This window comes from Lepisma saccharinum, chromosome 14 (assembly GCF_977018435.1).
Source record: "Lepisma saccharinum chromosome 14, izLepSacc3.1, whole genome shotgun sequence".
Lineage (NCBI taxonomy): Eukaryota > Metazoa > Arthropoda > Insecta > Zygentoma > Lepismatidae > Lepisma > Lepisma saccharinum.
Window position 1 is genome coordinate 30,362,752 of NC_139242.1, and position 18,440 is coordinate 30,381,191.

At 40.8% G+C, this 18,440-nt stretch overlaps 1 protein-coding gene across 2 annotated transcripts in view; it reads left to right on the top strand.

Annotated features, from left to right (window-relative positions):
- The first annotated feature begins 567 nt into the window (after positions 1-567).
- Positions 568-18,440, top strand: part of LOC145998767 (uncharacterized) — a 180,049-nt gene continuing 162,176 nt past the window's right edge. For both annotated transcript variants that reach the window (XM_083135341.1, XM_083135342.1), the window contains exon 1: positions 568-736. The gene's annotated coding sequence lies outside the window, so the exon portion shown is untranslated. The remainder of the gene's footprint in view (positions 737-18,440) is intronic.

Below are 18,440 nucleotides of genomic sequence, written 5' to 3' on the forward strand. Positions count from 1 at the left end.
TCCTCCTTGTCGTCCCCTCTGGGATTTCGCACCCTGACTGAAATGACAATATTTGTGAAATATGCAAAACTTTGATTGCTTTAATTTTCGAAAGGGGGCGGGCGGGCGTGGTCCTTTTTGCTCCCCCCCCTCTTCCCGACGTCCTTGCAATGCTCACAAACATATTTTCTTAAAGTTGATATTTCCCGCCAGAAAAGTGATCAAAAGAAAACACGCCCAAAAATTTACAATATCGCAAACGATTGCCTTCTAGTGGTGCCTCTGAATAAGATTTTTGTAAACAGTGACACGCGAAAGTGCAAGATAAAATTCCATGCAAGATACACGCAAGATCAAATTACCGAAGCTGTCACGTTACATCGATTTATCGCTGCGGAGATGATTTACCTCCTGATGCTTTTTACAATAATGATTGCCCGAAGTCGACGGTTACAAATCCGGTTGGGTGGTTTTGTTTATAAGCGAGTTTCTCATTTTTGCCGCTTGGAGCGCTGGTTGGCGCGCTCCGCCGACGAAATCTCTGAAGCGATAGGATTGGCACTGCCGTTCGTTACACTTGATCTTTGAGAGTTGCCGTGTGCGGCAAGGATAGTTGGCGGTCGCGTGTTACTGGCGGTGCGTTGAAAGAAAGATTTGCTTGAACATATCGTGTGTGTTTTTTTTTAGACCTCGTAAATGTAGTGCAGTGCTGGATTTGTGAAAATAACTCGAGGATTATCATTTGCTTCGTGCTGAGGTAAGTTGATTCTGCCACACCGTTATGTACGTAGGAGATCGTAATATTTACGTTATGCTCAAAGTTTGTAAACAACGTTATCTTTATGGGGTACTAATGTGCATGTATTACATATTCGTCTTATGATTGATAACGTTGGTGCTGGGTTATGCTTCAAAAAGTGAATTCATGGTTTCAAGTTTTGAAATTCTTCCAATCTTGTTTATGTCCGCTTAGATTGGCCGCCTTTCTACTCGCTAACCTACTTTTACGAAAATTACCAATGACCCGGCCGTGCATGTAAGGCTTCTTTGTCTCTCATCCTGGAGCAAAAGTTCAGATATGCTATCCATATATTTCTTCTGTAAAGATTCATTCGCGTAAAACTACGAGATGACATCCCAGTTCAACAAATGCCCACCCATCACTTTATTTTAATGCCCTTTTTCACACCTGTGCTATGTTCTTACACAACGCTTATGTTGTTCTTGAGTTGCTCTTTTTAAGTTCATTTTATGAACAGATAGGCTACCTACAGTTTAAAGTAGGATCCGAACAACGGGTATCGAACTCGGATCCCTTGATTACAAGGCGACGATTCTATGTGAAGGCCATATATATATATATAAGCATTATGACCTAAGAATGAATAGTTTGGTGGACCTTTTGTAGTTATGGTCGTGTAGTGATGAACTCTATCGTCTTGAAATTAAAGATGCTTACTTCAATTCTGGGTCGGGACAATCTCGATTAACCTGTTGGTGTATAAAGTCACATCGGATCTCTGTATCAATTTAATCTAATCGCCATTGATTCTCATCGTCGTGATTAGCCTAAACAGGCAAAAGAGCAGCGGCTCCGACTTGTCAAGATTATTGGGGGAGCTCTGATCACTGAAATAAATTAATGAATGACTCCCTGCCTCCCTTTTTTAAGTTTTGGCCTCAGTGCTCGGAATCTCGTAAAAGCCCATGAATTCCTCAATAATATTAAAATTTTCATTTACAGTTCGAATGCAAAATGTCAATTGTTCACGGATGGATATGTCACAAGCTTCGTCAACCATAATAGCAAAATATTCCCGACTTTTAATATCTGCTACCACGGAGCGCAAAACAGATCTCCCTAATATATCAATGATCTCGTTCTGAATGTCATGTGAGAGCCATTTGTAGCCCGAACGTCCCATCCACTACCCTACTTCGTCTTTTGAAACTCTTTTTAGAAAAAATGTTAACAATACTCATAATTATATACTTAGTATATACAAGTAGTAATAAGTCATGTGTTTTGCTGTCTCTGGTCATAGCCCCCCCAAATTTGATGGTTTAGCGGTTTCAGCCCCCCAAAGTTGATGCTCTAGAACATTTCAAATGTGTATTTAAAGTTAAGTTCATGTGGCACAATTCAGAGTAAACTTTACAAGAGAAGCAAAATAATGCATTAGATTCTCTTAAGCAAAATTATTTGGAGAGCTCTGCCCCCACATCGATAACATTGGGGGGGGGGGGGGCTCGAGCCCCCCCCCCCCCAAGCCCCATGGAGTCGGCGCCTATGCAAAAGAGAATCGTAAAATAAGATAATCGTGAGGCTTAATTTGGGTTTTGAGAGTGATTTATTGAGCCAAGATGAGGATGAATAATGATAAGATGAAATTGATGAAAGGACAAAGACACAAGGACAGCAGACAAGTCCCACAGAGGATTATCCTGGCTGAGTCCAGACGCCAGAGCTTCGTTATTCTGCAACAATGCAGTCCAGGGTGTACTACACAGTGCTTCCATGGCTCCATACCGTACAATGAGGACAATTGTCAATTTGCATAATTTGAAAGTGGGAATGGCGCTATTCCCAGTGGAAGAAATTGTGAAATGTCCCTTTCATAAGACACCCAAATGTCAATTTATCTTCCATGGCCTGCATTTTGCAGACTAACGAGGCTATGACGTCTAGACCTGCAGCCACCCTACATTCATCTCATTACCATTCAATCCTATCATCGCGATTAGCCAAAAGTGGAAAAAAAGGCTACGTAAACTAACCCAATACAGTCGATCAATATATATTTCCAGGTTATCCAAGTGCTGGAGGGAACCCTGAGGTTCTTGAAGTGTGATCCCGTGGCAGGGGGCTGAGGCCCCATTTGGAAATGTAGGGCCCGTCGTGAGGTGCATTGCGGCTATATAATGGTTACGGCGAATCCAATGAGAAGATGAACCATTTGGACTACCATGCAAAGAGCTTTGTTTAAGTCCACTTTATGCACAGACAGGGTAATTGGGACTGGCCCTACAGTTTAAAGTAGGATCCGAACCACTATGGGCCTCCACTGGGTATCGAACACGGAACCCCTCGACGACGTTCCACTTACGATGCAAAAAATATCACAGATGACATGTCATACATTATTACATTCAAGGCGCGGAAACTTCGAGAAGCGTATCCTATCGATGCACCTACTCTACTCAGTGGCGCAACTACAGGGGGGAGGGGCAGGGGGCATTGCCCCCCAACCTTGGACGGAAATCAATTCTAAGAGTGTCAAACGTTGACGGCAAAGGGCACCTGCAGGGGGCCCAGAGGTGCAATTGCCCCCTTTGATTACTAATTTTATGCAAATAAAAATACATTTTGTAAAATTTTCTTGCTAGCCTCGCTCGCAATGCCTCTTTCTCTTCGTCTTATCAAGTTCAGACCCGTAACTAGTGGGCGGCCGGAATCGGCTTTGGGCGCCGAACGATCTAAATTAAAATGGCTGCAAAAGAGAGAATGCCATGGCGCCCCATGAAATTATTTGCGGCCTATTAAATCAATATCGTTTTAAGTTTGCAAAGAATTGAATATTAAAATGTTCTTGCTCGCTTCACTCGCAATGTATCATTGTTTTCTGCAATGCATAGTAAATTACAAGAAAGAGATGAAAAAATTATCTTAATTGATTTTCTCCTAAATGTATGAACAATTATTTTGAGGAAAAGAAGAATGCACATTTGAGAGACAATTAATATAATTTCTACTGATTGTTTATTGTGAAGTGGATGAATTGGTTATGTAATGTATTTAAATAATATATGTTTTATATTATTAAATAAATTTTGAACACGTACGATTTAGTGTTGCAAGTTGCAAATGTATTTTCTTATTTTATGTTGCTCCATGTTGCATGTTGCACATGGAAGTTATACTTGTTATGTGTAAAAAAAAATAATTATATTCGAAATGCATTTATCATGCACTTTCTGTATTTAAAAAAAAAACAGTATATGTGCTTGTTTTCCATTATTAATGTGAAATTGAGAGTTTTGAAAGAAAAATATTTCAAATCGTTTGTTTCAACCCAAATGGTTTGGCACCGACTTCTACCCTGCATTTTTGCGTAATTAACGAGGATAATAACGTCTTTGATTCTACTACTACTACTAATAATAATAATGTGTTATTATTGTTATAATAATACTAAAATTTTAATAATAATTATTATTATTATTACTATTAGTGGTACGTTTATCCTGATACTTGCCCCCCAGACAAAAATTCGTAGTTGCGCCTCTGACTCTACTAATCGAGACACAAAATCCTGTGAAGTTTTTGAGCTGCCGGATACATATTCTCATCATTTCCTGCCCGACATGAACACGCCGAGCTGAATTTCCATTTTTTTTCTTTTCAAGAACCTATTGTCTATTTTGATTCCGTATTCCACGTGGGATGAATAGTATTCCTGAGATTAGAGTCCAAAGACCTCTTGCACTGAATATGCGACCCGCCCATGGTTTGGGGCGATTTCACTGTGCTGCCGCGCTCTGTTCAATCTTTTGTTACGAATGTACAGTAATACTTGCTTAACCCTGAACTCCCAACAGAAATTGCTAAAAACTGAAAAAAAAATGTAATGCTTGAAATTGTAGGAAAATATCTCATCAATTAAAGATGTTGAGTAATACAATCTCGCAAGCGATCAGTTAATTTAATGTTGTGCCTACAGCGTGATCAGATGACGTTGTTTTTCGCTTTTTATTTCTCTTGCGTTAAATTACTAAACTGACGAAATGGATAATGAGAAAAGCACGTTAGGATGCAACCTCTGGCTTTGTGGTGTGTTACTCCGCGAATAATGTTGCCACCTTAGAACGAAGTTGTACTTTGTTAAATTGAACGTGTGTAGTTGACTTTTATCTTCACGTTTGAAACGCGCAGTTACGGAGATGTCCTCGAAACAATAAATATCACCCAACAAACGTTATATTTTGAGATTCTCTACCTCTTGCAGGGTGCGAAATCTTGGGGGAGACGGGGGGAAATTTCCCCCCACCAACAATCTTGGCCTGAAAAATCCCCCCACCAAACATTTCCGGGGCGAGAGTTTTTGTTATAACAAGCAAAAGATAAGCAATTACTTTTAATTTCAAATATACTTTACTAAAAATAATATCGAAAACATACACAAATTAGTGTAGTTGTGAGTATTGAATGCATTCTCTCTCAAGAGATCGTTAACAAATCTACATCAATACGCACAATAAAAGTAAAACAAGAATGCAAAACCGTAATAACTATGAGATGCTAATTGATTTATATTAACATAAAGCACAAACTAAACAAAAACTTACACATAATAAAACCATCTTTAACCAGTTGGTATGAAAATTAGCTTCTTTGCAATATCTGATATGTATAAAAGTAACAAATTAATTTCCTTTATGTAATTAATAATAATAGTATTAATAATAATAATATTTTTAATTGAGTAATTTATTTTTACTTTTATTAACATTACAAATATGTAGGCTATATCGTATAATATACACATATGTTTGTGGGGGAGGGGGTTTGAAGATGAAGAACTTTCTCCCCCCACCAGTTTTCAGTGATTTCGCACCCTGACCTCTTGGGGTACTTCTTAACATGCCTGGTAATATCCACCTTTCGTCGTTACTCTCTATCTCTGTGATTATGCGTATAAAGTAGAAAGAATCTACATGAAGCAAAGGATTCCAATAGCTTCTCCGGAGACACGATAATTTTTCTCATTGTTCCGAAGGAAGACGAAACCTGTGCGGGCATTTCATACGATCTTCTTCCGCTTATGAGCTCTCGGTTGGTAGATTCCGCCAAATCATTGCATTCTAATGCGCGTGCGCATTTACCACTATAAGCAACAACCCAATGTTGACTGGTTCTAATTGGTGTACAATGAGAAACCTTCGTCACTCGAGGCATAAAACAAATTCCATTTGTAACAAACGCGAAACATTCCTATAGCTTCGTTTTCCTTCCAATGGATAACATCAACATCGTGTTATCTATACCATGGCCGTGCGGTGTAAGGCTCCTGCTACGGGACGCGCACAGTTTCGAGTCTTCTGGGAGAAGTGTAACAAATTTTCTCCCGGGATTTTTCGGCCGGTATTTGAGGCCGGTGGCCACCCACCATCGTGAGGAAATTGGAGAGCTACGAGTGAGTAGCGTAACTCGGTCACGGAAACCTTACAACGACGACTGGGGGTCCGTCGTGCTGACCACACGTCACCCCGTAACTGGTTGGATGAACTCCCACGTCGGCAGGTGGGAGTGGGGCCGGCAGTCAGTAGGAATAACTTGACAAGTTTAAAAACAAGACGCTGCAAATAGCTGTTGCGCATCTCACACCACATTTCCCCACTCCATTCTCCGGAGCGACGTTGGTTCGCAGTGTTGCAACCTGGAGGGAGCGGAATGGTCTGAGGATTTTCAACGAAATTTGTATTCTCTTTTTCCTGGGCTGTTTTCTACCTGTCGGAGTACAGAAATTCAGCTCATCTTTCGCCAACGACTCTTTACCTTCTTTTAAAACTTGGCCTCCCCGATGGCGCAGTGGTATCGTCGTCGCCTTGTAATCAAGGGGTCCAGGGTCCGATTCCCAGTGGAGGCACATAGTGGTTCGGATCCCACTTTAAACTGTAGGTCCAGCCTCGATTAGCCTTACTGTGCATAAAGTGGACTTAATACAACAAATCAATCCAATCCAATTATTTTAAAACTTGAGAAACCATCCATTTAGATACTCCCGTGGCGGCGCTTGTGGACTCGAGAACATTATACTTAACTTTATGTAAGTCCTTCTGATTTCGCAAATATGTTGCAACATTGTAAACAATTTATCTGGCCTGTCCTCTAAGGGCTTTCCAGAGCAGATTGTGGATTTGGTTGGACCCGGCATGATTTGATTTTTGCATTTCAAAAATATGCAGCCAAGAGTAAAGAGCAAGAACATTTCAGTGCTGTAAAAAATAACACAGGCAAGCGTGTTATCAGATTGCCTTCTCGTAGCGATTGTTGTACGATAAACAAAAGAACCCCCACCCCCACTCGGCTTTTTAAAAAACCAGGCCACTGCTCGATGTCGCATTCAGAAAATGAAGTCATTCGCCCAGCAGTTTCTCTTCCTTATAAACCTTAACGCGCGTGCGTAATACTACAGTTTACGATCCGCGCACCACGCGCATTTTCAAAGACCGGATTAAATCAAATGAACCACTGATAAACTGATATGAGCCGGCATCGTCAATCTACACAGTAAAAATAGTTTGTCATATTCGTTTTAGCTTAATTTTGCTGAGTTGGCACCACTCGTACTCTCAAGGCCAGACTAGTACGTAGAAGAGTGGTGGGGAGGATGACGTAATAGGAAGTGCTCCACAGCGATCTGCGCATATCGGGACTTAACTTGTCAGGCTATAGGCCCTAGCTCTCACGGGCTGCTACGCCACGGGTTATTATTATTATTAATATTAATGTTTAAAAAAATATTTTGACCTACCTTATTAAGTCTACAGCTGGTGTAAAGTCTGTCAGTTGATTCATACTTTGGCTGCCTAGCAGTTTTACGGGACGAGCGATTCTGTAAGATTAAAAATAATAACATTAACCAGTTCATCATTGTACCTCTGAATAGTTCTACGTCCTACACAAAGATACATTACCACATTCTCGCAGCTTTTTTGTTCTCCTACAAAAGAAAACCCATAAATTTTGTTTATAGTAATTTCAGTCAAATCCACCAGTTTTGAATATATACTATGCGGTTGCATATGCACACAGGATAGAATCACCCCCTTTCTATTTTCATCAGCCAGCAGTGGATTTAGAGGAGACGATGGGCCCTGAGCTCCTCTTTGAATATCCTGGAATCAAAAAATAGTATGTATCACCAGTTCTAAGGTGTAATTGTAAAGAAACAGGGCCGTTACGAAGGAATTTCATTTTTTAAGAGATCCATTTTTTTCTTCTATGTCCATAGCTTCGAAGATTTTCCTTAAAGGGGCAATTCATTTTTTGCCACTCCCCCAGATTATATGTATGTATGTATGTATGTGTACATATGTGTTTCTTCCTTGCTTCCTTTCTTTTTCACCAACTCTTTTTTTCTGTCCTTACATCTTTCCTCTGCTTCTCTATGTTATTTCTGCCTCATACGTCTGTTTCTGTATCTTTATTTCTCTCTGTGTGTGATTTTGTGTAGCATAAATTATTTTGAAAATCTCTCACATAGAGTAATTTCGTAAGCAGCAGGCTTGGCTGCATCTGCAATGCCGATTCGAAGTAATCTGCCTGGGATCCATCATGGGCCTTTCTCAGAGCAGCAACGGTGGGAAAATAGAGATGTGTTTGGCACACTGAGCATGCAAATTGAACGATGCGCACGCGAAAGTGACATTTTCTTCAACTAAAACGTTAGGCCAACATCGCACTTGACCTGGTTACGCGGGGAATGCACGTTTCCACACCCAGTGCTCGTGAATTCAAAATCATTTTGGCGAATACCTCGGCTATTCAGCGTGAGAAGAATGATGTCGGCTGCGTGTAACTGTTTTCCGCGACAACCTGTTGAACTAATAGCGGTTTCTCTCCTCAGACTAGCACGCGAGCGAGCTCAGACTGCAAGGATACTTTTGTGCAAGGGCTTTCTGAAGAGCCACTTACGAGAAGTAGTGCTTGCTTTGCTAAATCTGTCGTTGCAGGGAAATCAAAACAACTGGGTGAGTTGTGCGCGAGCGACTTGAAACTTGCATGAAAATGGCTCCATCTATCCTCACGTTGCTACGTCATCTCCAAACTGATCGTACAGAGAGTGAACACTTGAAACTGGAGAGAGTGGAACACATTGAGGTAAATGCTTACTCTCAATGCAACTTACATTATACACACACAGGAGGATATTTGAAAGGAGGATGAGTACACACATCTTCATCTGGTTGTATATTTTTGAACTTTTGGGCGATGCTCTCTCTCTCTCTGTATATACTATATAGCAGTGGCGGCCGGCGGCAAGTATGATGGGTAGTGCCAACGTGATCAAGAAATCGAAAAAAAAAAAAAAAACCTTCCGCAATGCCCCCGCCCCCTCCTTGAGATTGCCCCACTGGCCAAGATGTTTATCCTCGTTTGGTAACGTGGAAAACAGTGTGTGTTTAAGTAATAACATACTAATACGAATCATCTTCACCTATCTTTATACACTACAGGACACCACTAAAAACACAATTACAAGAGGAAGGGAAAACAAATTTTCTCACCTCCTCCCCCATGCACACGTATTCCAACTGGATATTGAAAATATTCTAGACATTTGATGTAAAAAGAAATTGTCGAAATGCCAAAGGAAACTCGCATCACCATAGGATTTTTTACTTTTATATTTTTAAAGAGTCTGGATAGCCCTCTAGGCGCATCTATCTATTATCAAAATGTTCATTTAACTTGGAAAAATACTAGGTTCGTTTCTCCAAAAGTTGGCAGAAAAGTAGATAGTACCTTTTTCACGAATTACTTCCCCAACGGGTCTTACAAATCCGTCGTATTTAGCGACTTATCTCTGAAGATGGCAACTGTGTCAACACTGCGAAAGTTCCCTCGCTGTGCCAAGCGAAAGCGGGCACGGCTGGTGTGTTATGGGCTAACTCCATTGGCTAACACCACCCCCTGCCACCTTCTTCCCGGTTCATGGTGGAAATGTTACTCGCTGAGACTTCTCCAACCCTCTGCACGTGTTTCAACTTGGTTAGGCCAGATCTTGGGTGGCGCGGGCCTCTGCCTCGCCGAGGGTACGAAACAGCTGGCGATGCAGTGAGGAGGTTGGGGCGGTCGTCACGTCAGCTTGACCGATTGCAAGATTCGAATCTCCTTGTCTGTAAACTATCAATGTATTAATTTAACAATACTTGGGCTAGGTATGCATTTCATCTGAGGGTAGTGCCATGGCACGGCGGCTCTCCCCCTTGAGCCGTCTCTGCTATATAGTATATATATATATATATATATATATATATATATATATACTATGTTATTCATAGCCTTGTAATCAAGGGGTCCCAGGTTCGATACTCGGTGGAGGCACAAGTGGTTCGGATCCCACTTTAAACTGTAGGTCCAGTGCCGATTAGCCTTACTGTGTATAACAGCAACTCAAATACTATATTATTCATACATTTTTTCACTGCAACCTCCAGGCTTCCCGGATATTTGTAACTCGAGAGGACCGTAAACAAGACCATACCAAGGATGAAACAAATTTCGTTACACGCGAGAAGAAACGAAACTGCTTTAAACGCCGATACTTCAATGAAAAATGGCAGTTCTTTTTTTTTTTTAATATTTTACGTCGATCGCGACGATAAGTTTGTATTTAATGATTAAATGAAGTTAGTGAAGGGACACAATGACTCTACCCAGCAACCTTGGGTGGCGTCATCGAGTGTTGATCATTCAATCAAGTTCCGGTACCGAAACGTCACGTTGGGTAGTGATAGCAGTACCGGCTTTTAATTCTGGGATCTCGGGTCTGATGTGATCCCTGGTGACTCGGTGACTCATAGTGACTCGGTTCTCACTGTAGATCCACTTCCGATTAGCCTATCTGAGCTTCAAGTGGACCTCATATAAACTTTGTAATAAATAAGAGACAAGAAAAGGGCCATATTTGTATCCCGGCACATTTTGTATATCCCTCCTTCTCTCTTCATTTCTCTCTCTCTCGCTTCCTGCCCATAATTTACTTTCTCTTTGACACAGAGGAAGAATAAGAAAGATAGAAAGAGGGAGAGAGAGAGAAATAAAGAATGTATCTCTCTTTATCTTTCTCTTTCTGCTCTTCTCTTTGTTTTTCATTGTCACAAGAGAGAGACAAATAATCAAAATAGAAACAGCAGAAAGAGAAGAAAAAGAGAAACAGTAAGAGAGAAAGAGAAGGAAAAGAGAAGAAGTAAGAGAGAGAAAGAAGGAAAAGAGAAGTAGTAACGGGGAAGGAGGAGCAGTAACAGAGAAAGAGAAGGAATAGAGAAGCAGTAATAGAGAAAGATAAGGAAAAGAGAAGAAAGGCAAGAGAGGAAGAAAGAGGGAGATATGATAATACAAGAAGGTGAGAACAAGAGAAAAAGCAAACGGGAGGTAACAAAGAAGTAAGAAAGAGAAGAGAGGAGGAAAAACGAAGAAGGGCTGACGTGCACTGAGGAGTAGCTAGTCTAGCTGAGATAGATCAATCAATCTCACGTCTCTAATTATTTATTATAACCTTTTAAACGTTGTACAATATGTATGTATAATATGGGATGTAGTTTTATTTGTATATGAATGGGAACGTACTTGTACAATGTATTATGTGCAAACAAAAATGTTATGGTTTCCTTTCTCTTTTTTTCAAATATGGAATATATAATGATTAAATAACAAATATATCGCTCTCGTTTTAGTAGTGTTTTATTTAAATATACTAATAATTTTGTCTCCAATAAAAAATGGGGAAGCTAAACAGTCATAATTACAGATGTATTAATTTGGGCAAGAAAACGCGCGTTCTACTTGTTGTTGTTGGTTTGGTTTATTTTACTTCACCTTTCTGCCACATTTGGTTATCGCGAAAATGAGGATGAGTGATGATATAATGAATTTGATGAAGGGACCTCACAAAGAACAATTCAGGCTGGGATTCGAACCCGTGACGCGCGCATTCTTTTTCCTGTGTGTTGTACTCTGCAGTGAATAATGAAATAATTTGGAATGAAAAATGTATCCCAGAACTCAAAAAGCCAAATGAATATCATTGAAGAAAGTAGAAAAAAGTTGTTTTGTTACCTGTTTATCTCCTCTAATATATTGAATTTTTGCCACCTTCCATCGCTTTTCTAGCTTTATAGATTTAATCGCGATAACTAGCTAATGAGCGTATGGAAGTCACGAGGGACAATCATAAACAGAGAACTCTGGACTCCTGATTTCACAGTGCCCTGCAGATGCACGGGGAGGAAATTATTTGTATTTTCCCCATTTTTTTAGCGTTGCTTTTCCATCACTATGTAAATTCTGCCATGAAGATGAACATTGATTAAATTAAACGGATGAAGAGTGGTTACAAGTGAACACTCATGCAAAGGGCCAGGGCTCGAGCCCGGATCCTTCAGTAACGAGATGGAGAAATTAGGGAATCAAACAATGCACATTTTTTAGAAAAACGTTAATCACATACAAATATGGTGTTTCAAAAATCCAATTGAAATTTACGTCCCACTGAGTAAATACGCAGTTTGCTTTACCGATACCCACGTATCCGAATAGTTAGAGCTTTCTACTCATCTTTGTTGTCGGCCGACCTCCGTGGAGAAAGTGCAAGTGGTTCCGGATCGGTACCCGGTGGAGGCACATAGTGGTTCGGATCCCACTTTAAACTGTAGGTCCAGTCCCGATTAGCTTTTATGTACATAAAGTGGACTTAAATACCAAGTCAACCAACCGCGGGGGAGTGGTTATCACTACACGCTATGACACCAGGAGTTCCGGGTTCGAACCCCGACCTCGGCATGGGTATTATTTTTGTTTGTCTCTTCATTAATTGTATTGTATCATCTTCGCGATTAACCAAATGTGTCAGCGACGCTAAGTAGCATAAATCAAATCAAATCATTGATTGATTGTTTGATTTGGTTTGTTTTACTTCGCTTTTCCTACACTTTTGGCTAATCGTCAAGATGAATTTTGAATTTGAATTTAAAATTTTGGGTGCGTCAGCACTAAGGCTATTTTGCACCCGTCACATTATACGGGGTCCAGCCCCTTATCGTTACACATAACAACTCTAACGTTGCAGAACTAAAATCATAAAATATTAAAATCTTCTGACATTCGTTAAAAGCTGAGGCTGTAAAGGAGCACTCAGCACAAATAAGGACAACACAAACAAAATTATACTGGCCAGTCGCCAGAGCCTCGTTAGTCTGCAGTCCAGAGTGTACTACGTGGAAGTGAGGTTGACTATTGGGTGCACTACGTGGAAGGAGCACCCCTTACACCCCTCGTCAAGATGATACGATAAAATTGATGAAGGGACAAACACAAATAACACCCATGCCCAGGTCGGGGTTCGAACCCTGGATCTCTGGCTTAATAGTCAAATGAACATGTTTTGGTTTTTCGAAAGTGGGTGGGATTAACACGTGCTTCTTTTCAGTAGTCCTTCCTCACTTTGGAATCCTTTCCTTTCTTTGACGTTCTATTTTTAGGAATACTGGGCCCTAAAGGGGGAGGGGTATTATGACCCACACTAACCTCCCTTGGGCACGCCACTGATTGCTACCCTAAGTGTCGACATCACCGCACGTCACTGTAAGACAGGTAGAGAAGAAAGACAGAGAGAAAAAATATATAAAGAAGAGAGGACATTTTGCTCATTCTACTTGCAGAACATTCTCAGTACAGGTCCAATTATGTTCGAAAATAACATCAGATATGAACAACTCCGTCCTTGGTGCTTCTCATCGGTTGTAAAGATGTGAAAGGTCGGCTTCAAAAAAATACACTTTTGTACAGCGTCCCTTGAAGCGGCCTTTCCCTGTGCTTTGTCCCAGCACGGCGTAGTTGAAAGAATGTGAAATCAGTTACGAAACGGGCGTTGGCGTGAGGGGGGTAGAAAAGTGAAACACCTGCTTAGCACATAAAAGCAACAGGGCGGTGCTTTTCAGAGCTATGTGCATAAGACTTCTCTTTCGTCGACGATAAGTAACAACACCCGTCACTGTTACTCAAAATATATTTTAAAGAAACTTTCATTTTCCTCCTGCAGCGAAATTTTGAATCATTCCAAATTATTCTGCGATTTTTAAAATTATTATTCCATTTTCAACGTGTTGCATACGATTTGTAAAATAGGTAAAATTTATTTAAAAGTTGATTTTTATTATAAAGTCGAAGAAATCAAATTTTGTATTTATATTAATAAATCTCTGACTAACTGGAGGTACAAACTAGATTTTCACATGCTTATTTGAAGCAAGTATTTATGTTTTGTTTTATACAAATATGCAACTAATTTTAGACATCAAACCTTTCCTAATTCATAAAAGTTTTCTTTTTATTATTTTTTTAAAAAATACATTTTATGCACATTAGGAAAATTGCCCACCCCCACCCCCCTTGGCGGAGTGGTTATGACAGCGCGCTACGACACTAGAAGTCCCGAGTTCGAATCCCGACCTGGGCATGAATGTTCTTTGTGAGTGTCCCTTCATCAATTTTGTGATATCATCATTTATCCTCACTTTCGTGATTAGCCAGAAGAGGCCAGAAAAGTCAAGTAAAAAAACCTATTGATTAATAATAGTAGGAAATAATGTCCATCGCTATTTTAAATCTTTTTTAAACTTCTACATCCTGTGTTGTTTTAAGGTATTTAATTCTTTTGATGCGCAGTAGATGGTGTCCTCCACACTGAATCGTCACCACCAAAGGAGGTGGTAACAGGGCACTCCTCTTGGTGCTAATGCGGAATTGGCGTTGTTTAGCAGAAACCTTTGGTGTTCTATTACACCATTTGCTCTCAAACCGCACCAAGTACTGAGAACTGTAACACCCGAATAGGTGTTAGAGGTCGCGGGTTCGATACCCTGTGGAGGCACATAGTGGTTCGGATCCCACTTTAAACTGTAGGTCCAGTCCCAATTAGTCTTACTGTGCATAAAGTGGACTTAAGACACCAATTCAACCAACCAACTCGAATAGGTGTTTTGTTACACCAGTTTTGGTGTTACACTACCTTTGGTGGCAACTCAGTTCACTGGGGTACACAGAGGGGAGAGTCGATGGGGCTGTAGCCCTTCCTGAAATTTTGAGGAAGACAAAATTTTCAAATTTAATTTGGAAGAAACCAAATTAGTAAATGCAATTCCCCCTTAAAATTGTCCCCGATTATCAATTTTGTCTTTGAACAACTAAAACGAAGGTTAAAGGTTATAATTTTGAAATATTGTGTATCCCACCTCCACCCCCCTAGAACGAAACAACAGCGCCTTGAATAACATAGTGTGGAAAACTGCACTGTTCTGGGCGCTCTGGCTGGTTCCACTCGAATATGATACCGCTAGCGGCGCTGGTGTCGGAACAGCTGCATGGTATTCGTCTGAATGGAAGTAAATGGAGTTTTCAGGTTCTTTTACATGAGGCATTTCCACGAATGTGATAATTGCTATTATATTTGGTACAGTGGTTGCGAATATATTAACGAACATTGTAGACAGTCTACCACGTCCTGTTATCGTTACTTTCATTAATAATACGGGACAAAATATACGCGTGAAATGCTCTTGGTAACTAAATTTTTGTGTATGAATTAGGTTTATTATTATTATTATCATCATCATTTGTTTTAAAGATATACACACTGAAGCATTTGTATTTTTGGTCTCTTTTCTTGCGCTTTAAAGTAATCGCGGCGATGATGATAATGATGATTGCATGAAACGACAAGGAGAAACCCACAAAACTTCCTTAGTGCCATCGACACGAGTGTAAGGAAACTTTTTAGACCAATGGGACAAGCGACACGGGATGTTCACACTGATGTGACTATGGCCCAGACTGTTTCAGTTTGTAAAATAGCATTCATTGCGCATGAGGGTTCAAACAGCAAACGACACGTTCATATGCCGTATTCGCGTGCTACTTGTTACTTCCGTCTGAAAGCTCCTTAAAGGAAGGGTGCTCAGACCGGAGCGACGCACCACAGGGGGAGTTTCGAACTAACGTAAGTGACAAGCGACATGGTACCTTCAGTCTAGTAGCAAGCGTCTGCTACTAATTATGCGAACAGCAGATCTAGGTGACACGATAAACCGCATGTTACAACAGATGTAGGCTACACGATAAGCCACACGTGTCGCTTGCGTGTCGCTCATACTGGGCCCTTTTCCTCAATAGCTTGCAACGTGTTGCCGTAGTTTGTTGTTCGCGCATGCGCGATGCAATGAGTGTCTTGCTTTAGGGAGATTGCGCACCAAAGCGACAAGCGGCATGCGACACTTATCGCTTGAGGATTGCACCAACCGAACGCTGGCCTGTGCTGCCCGTCATGCTACTACGATGTGAAATGTTGCTCTTGATTGGCTCGTTTCCAAGCGACACGTGTCGCGTGTCGCTTCGGCATGAAAGTTGCCTTGGACCGAAAGACCCGTGTCGCTTTGGTGTGAAATCCCCATATCGTTTGTCGCGTGTCGCTTTGGTCTAAAATCTCCTTGAGGAAACGGTGCAGTCAGAGCTTGTGTCCCTACGGTTCGAAAGGCTGCATTGATTACCAACGGCTCGCTCGCTTCAAAGCGACATTTGTGGTTTGTCGCCTCGGTATGAAATATTTCTCAGGATACTATTTATATTCTAATAACATAGAAAAATAAACACTAATACACAATCCAACACCTGACGTCCGGAATCACATTGCGATGTTATATATAACTGTTTCCATCAATTCACGTACCGCCTTTCAAGACAAACAAATCTACACAATATATACCAAAAACTAACTAAGCCACATTACTTTCATAAGAAAATTAGCAGCTGTGCTGATCGCACTGCCATCTATGTTGTCATCGGTCTCGGGAACCAGTTTCTTGGGTCATTTTCCACACTACGTTATTCAAGGCGCTGTAACGAAACTATGCAATATTTACAATTCCAGCCCCTTTAAAAAAAACCTACGTACGCTAGCGACTCAGTTGCATATTTTTTAGAATGCGCTTATTAACGTTTTTATTTCAATTCATCGCATCAACCAAATGAAATGGGTGTTGGACAATTCGTTTACTATTACTTTTGCCGTTGGGTGTACATTGTAGTATCTGATATGTCTTCAAGAAGGCCTTCCGAAGTTCCCAATTGCATCTGCATGGGGCCAGTGAGTTCTACTTCACGCAACTTCCGGTACGAGCGGAAAATCGGGCACAAGATCTCCCAGGGAAAATCCGGCATCTTCTCCCACAACCGCTCGAGTTCTACAACGTCGACGATTTACGTAACAATAAGAAGCGGATCATATTTCGCTCCCGTCGGGACATGCTTCGTTCGATGCGTCTTGTTTTCTCTGTCATCTCCTGACCTGGTTTTCAGCCCCCCACCCCCCGACGATAACGCCAGGTCCTCCCCATTCACCTAATTCCCGCCTTGGATTCCAAAGCACGATTTCTCCGTTACGTTTTCCACGATGCTTGGATGAATGATCAAGACTCGGCTCTTGATTCAATCTGCAGACGATACGCTTGCACAAAACAGACACGTGAAATTGGAACAAACGAAATTTCAGATTGTTGTCCGTCGTGTCGTCATGCGATTGGGGCAATGTAGGGTCCCAAAAAACAACTAAAAATGTACTTGTGTTAAAATTGACTGGCTACCTTTAATCTGATATTAGTAACTAAACATCAGTTTCTGTGTCACGACGAAACGAACGCAGGGTGAGGCAAGAATCGCATTACAAAGGAAATCAAATACGTGCACACAAACATCTCCCCGATGACATAGTGCTAACGTCGTCACCTTGTAATCAAGGGGTCTCGGGTTCGATACCCGGTGGAGGCACATACTTGTTCGGATCCCACTTTAAACTGTAGGTCCAGTCCTGATTACCCTATCTGTGCATAAAGTGGACTTGAAAGAACAACTCAACTCAAGCATGATTGATATGTAATGGTTACAGTTACAATGCATGTTGAATGTACTCACCATTTCCTTGAAGGATGCTTCAATTCGACGCTCCCAGGTGCGTGAAACTTCTGCTAGCGTGGTGGTGGTGATTTGGGAGATTGCGCCTTTGATTTTTTCCATATGGTGGTTCAGGCTCTTAATTTTTTAGCGTACACGATGGCCTTTATGTTTCTGTAAACAAATTTTACCTCAGATAATAAGTAGCCGTCAGTACATTCAATTTAGCTGAAGCCAGAAACTGTAAATGGGTTTATTGCTTATAAAGAATACAGCGTCTCGTATCAAGAAATGCGGATTTGTGTACTCGATTTCGTGTTTTCAGTTTCTGACATTTTTTCCTATCTGCATGGTGCAACACTATCGCATTGATTCATATAAGTTTTGTGGATTTAACCGTCGTTACGTCATCACGAAGAAAACAATCCATCTGCCCAACCTCTATAGTTCTAATAAGCTTGACTTCAACATGCCTAATCTGAGATTTGTTCCGACTTATTTTTCTAACCACAGAAATATATTGCCAGGCCGGCTGTTGAATTGGCTTGCTTGCGTAAGCAGTTGAGTAATACAAATACTGCATTCATACGTAATCCCAGTCTAGTCTGTGGAATCATAAGATCTAGATGTCCGCACAAGTGTGTGAATCTTCTTTCACAATACGTCTATGTTGCTGTAACTTTTGTTGCTTTTTATAGTACACTAAATCGTAAGAAAACATCACTACAAATGG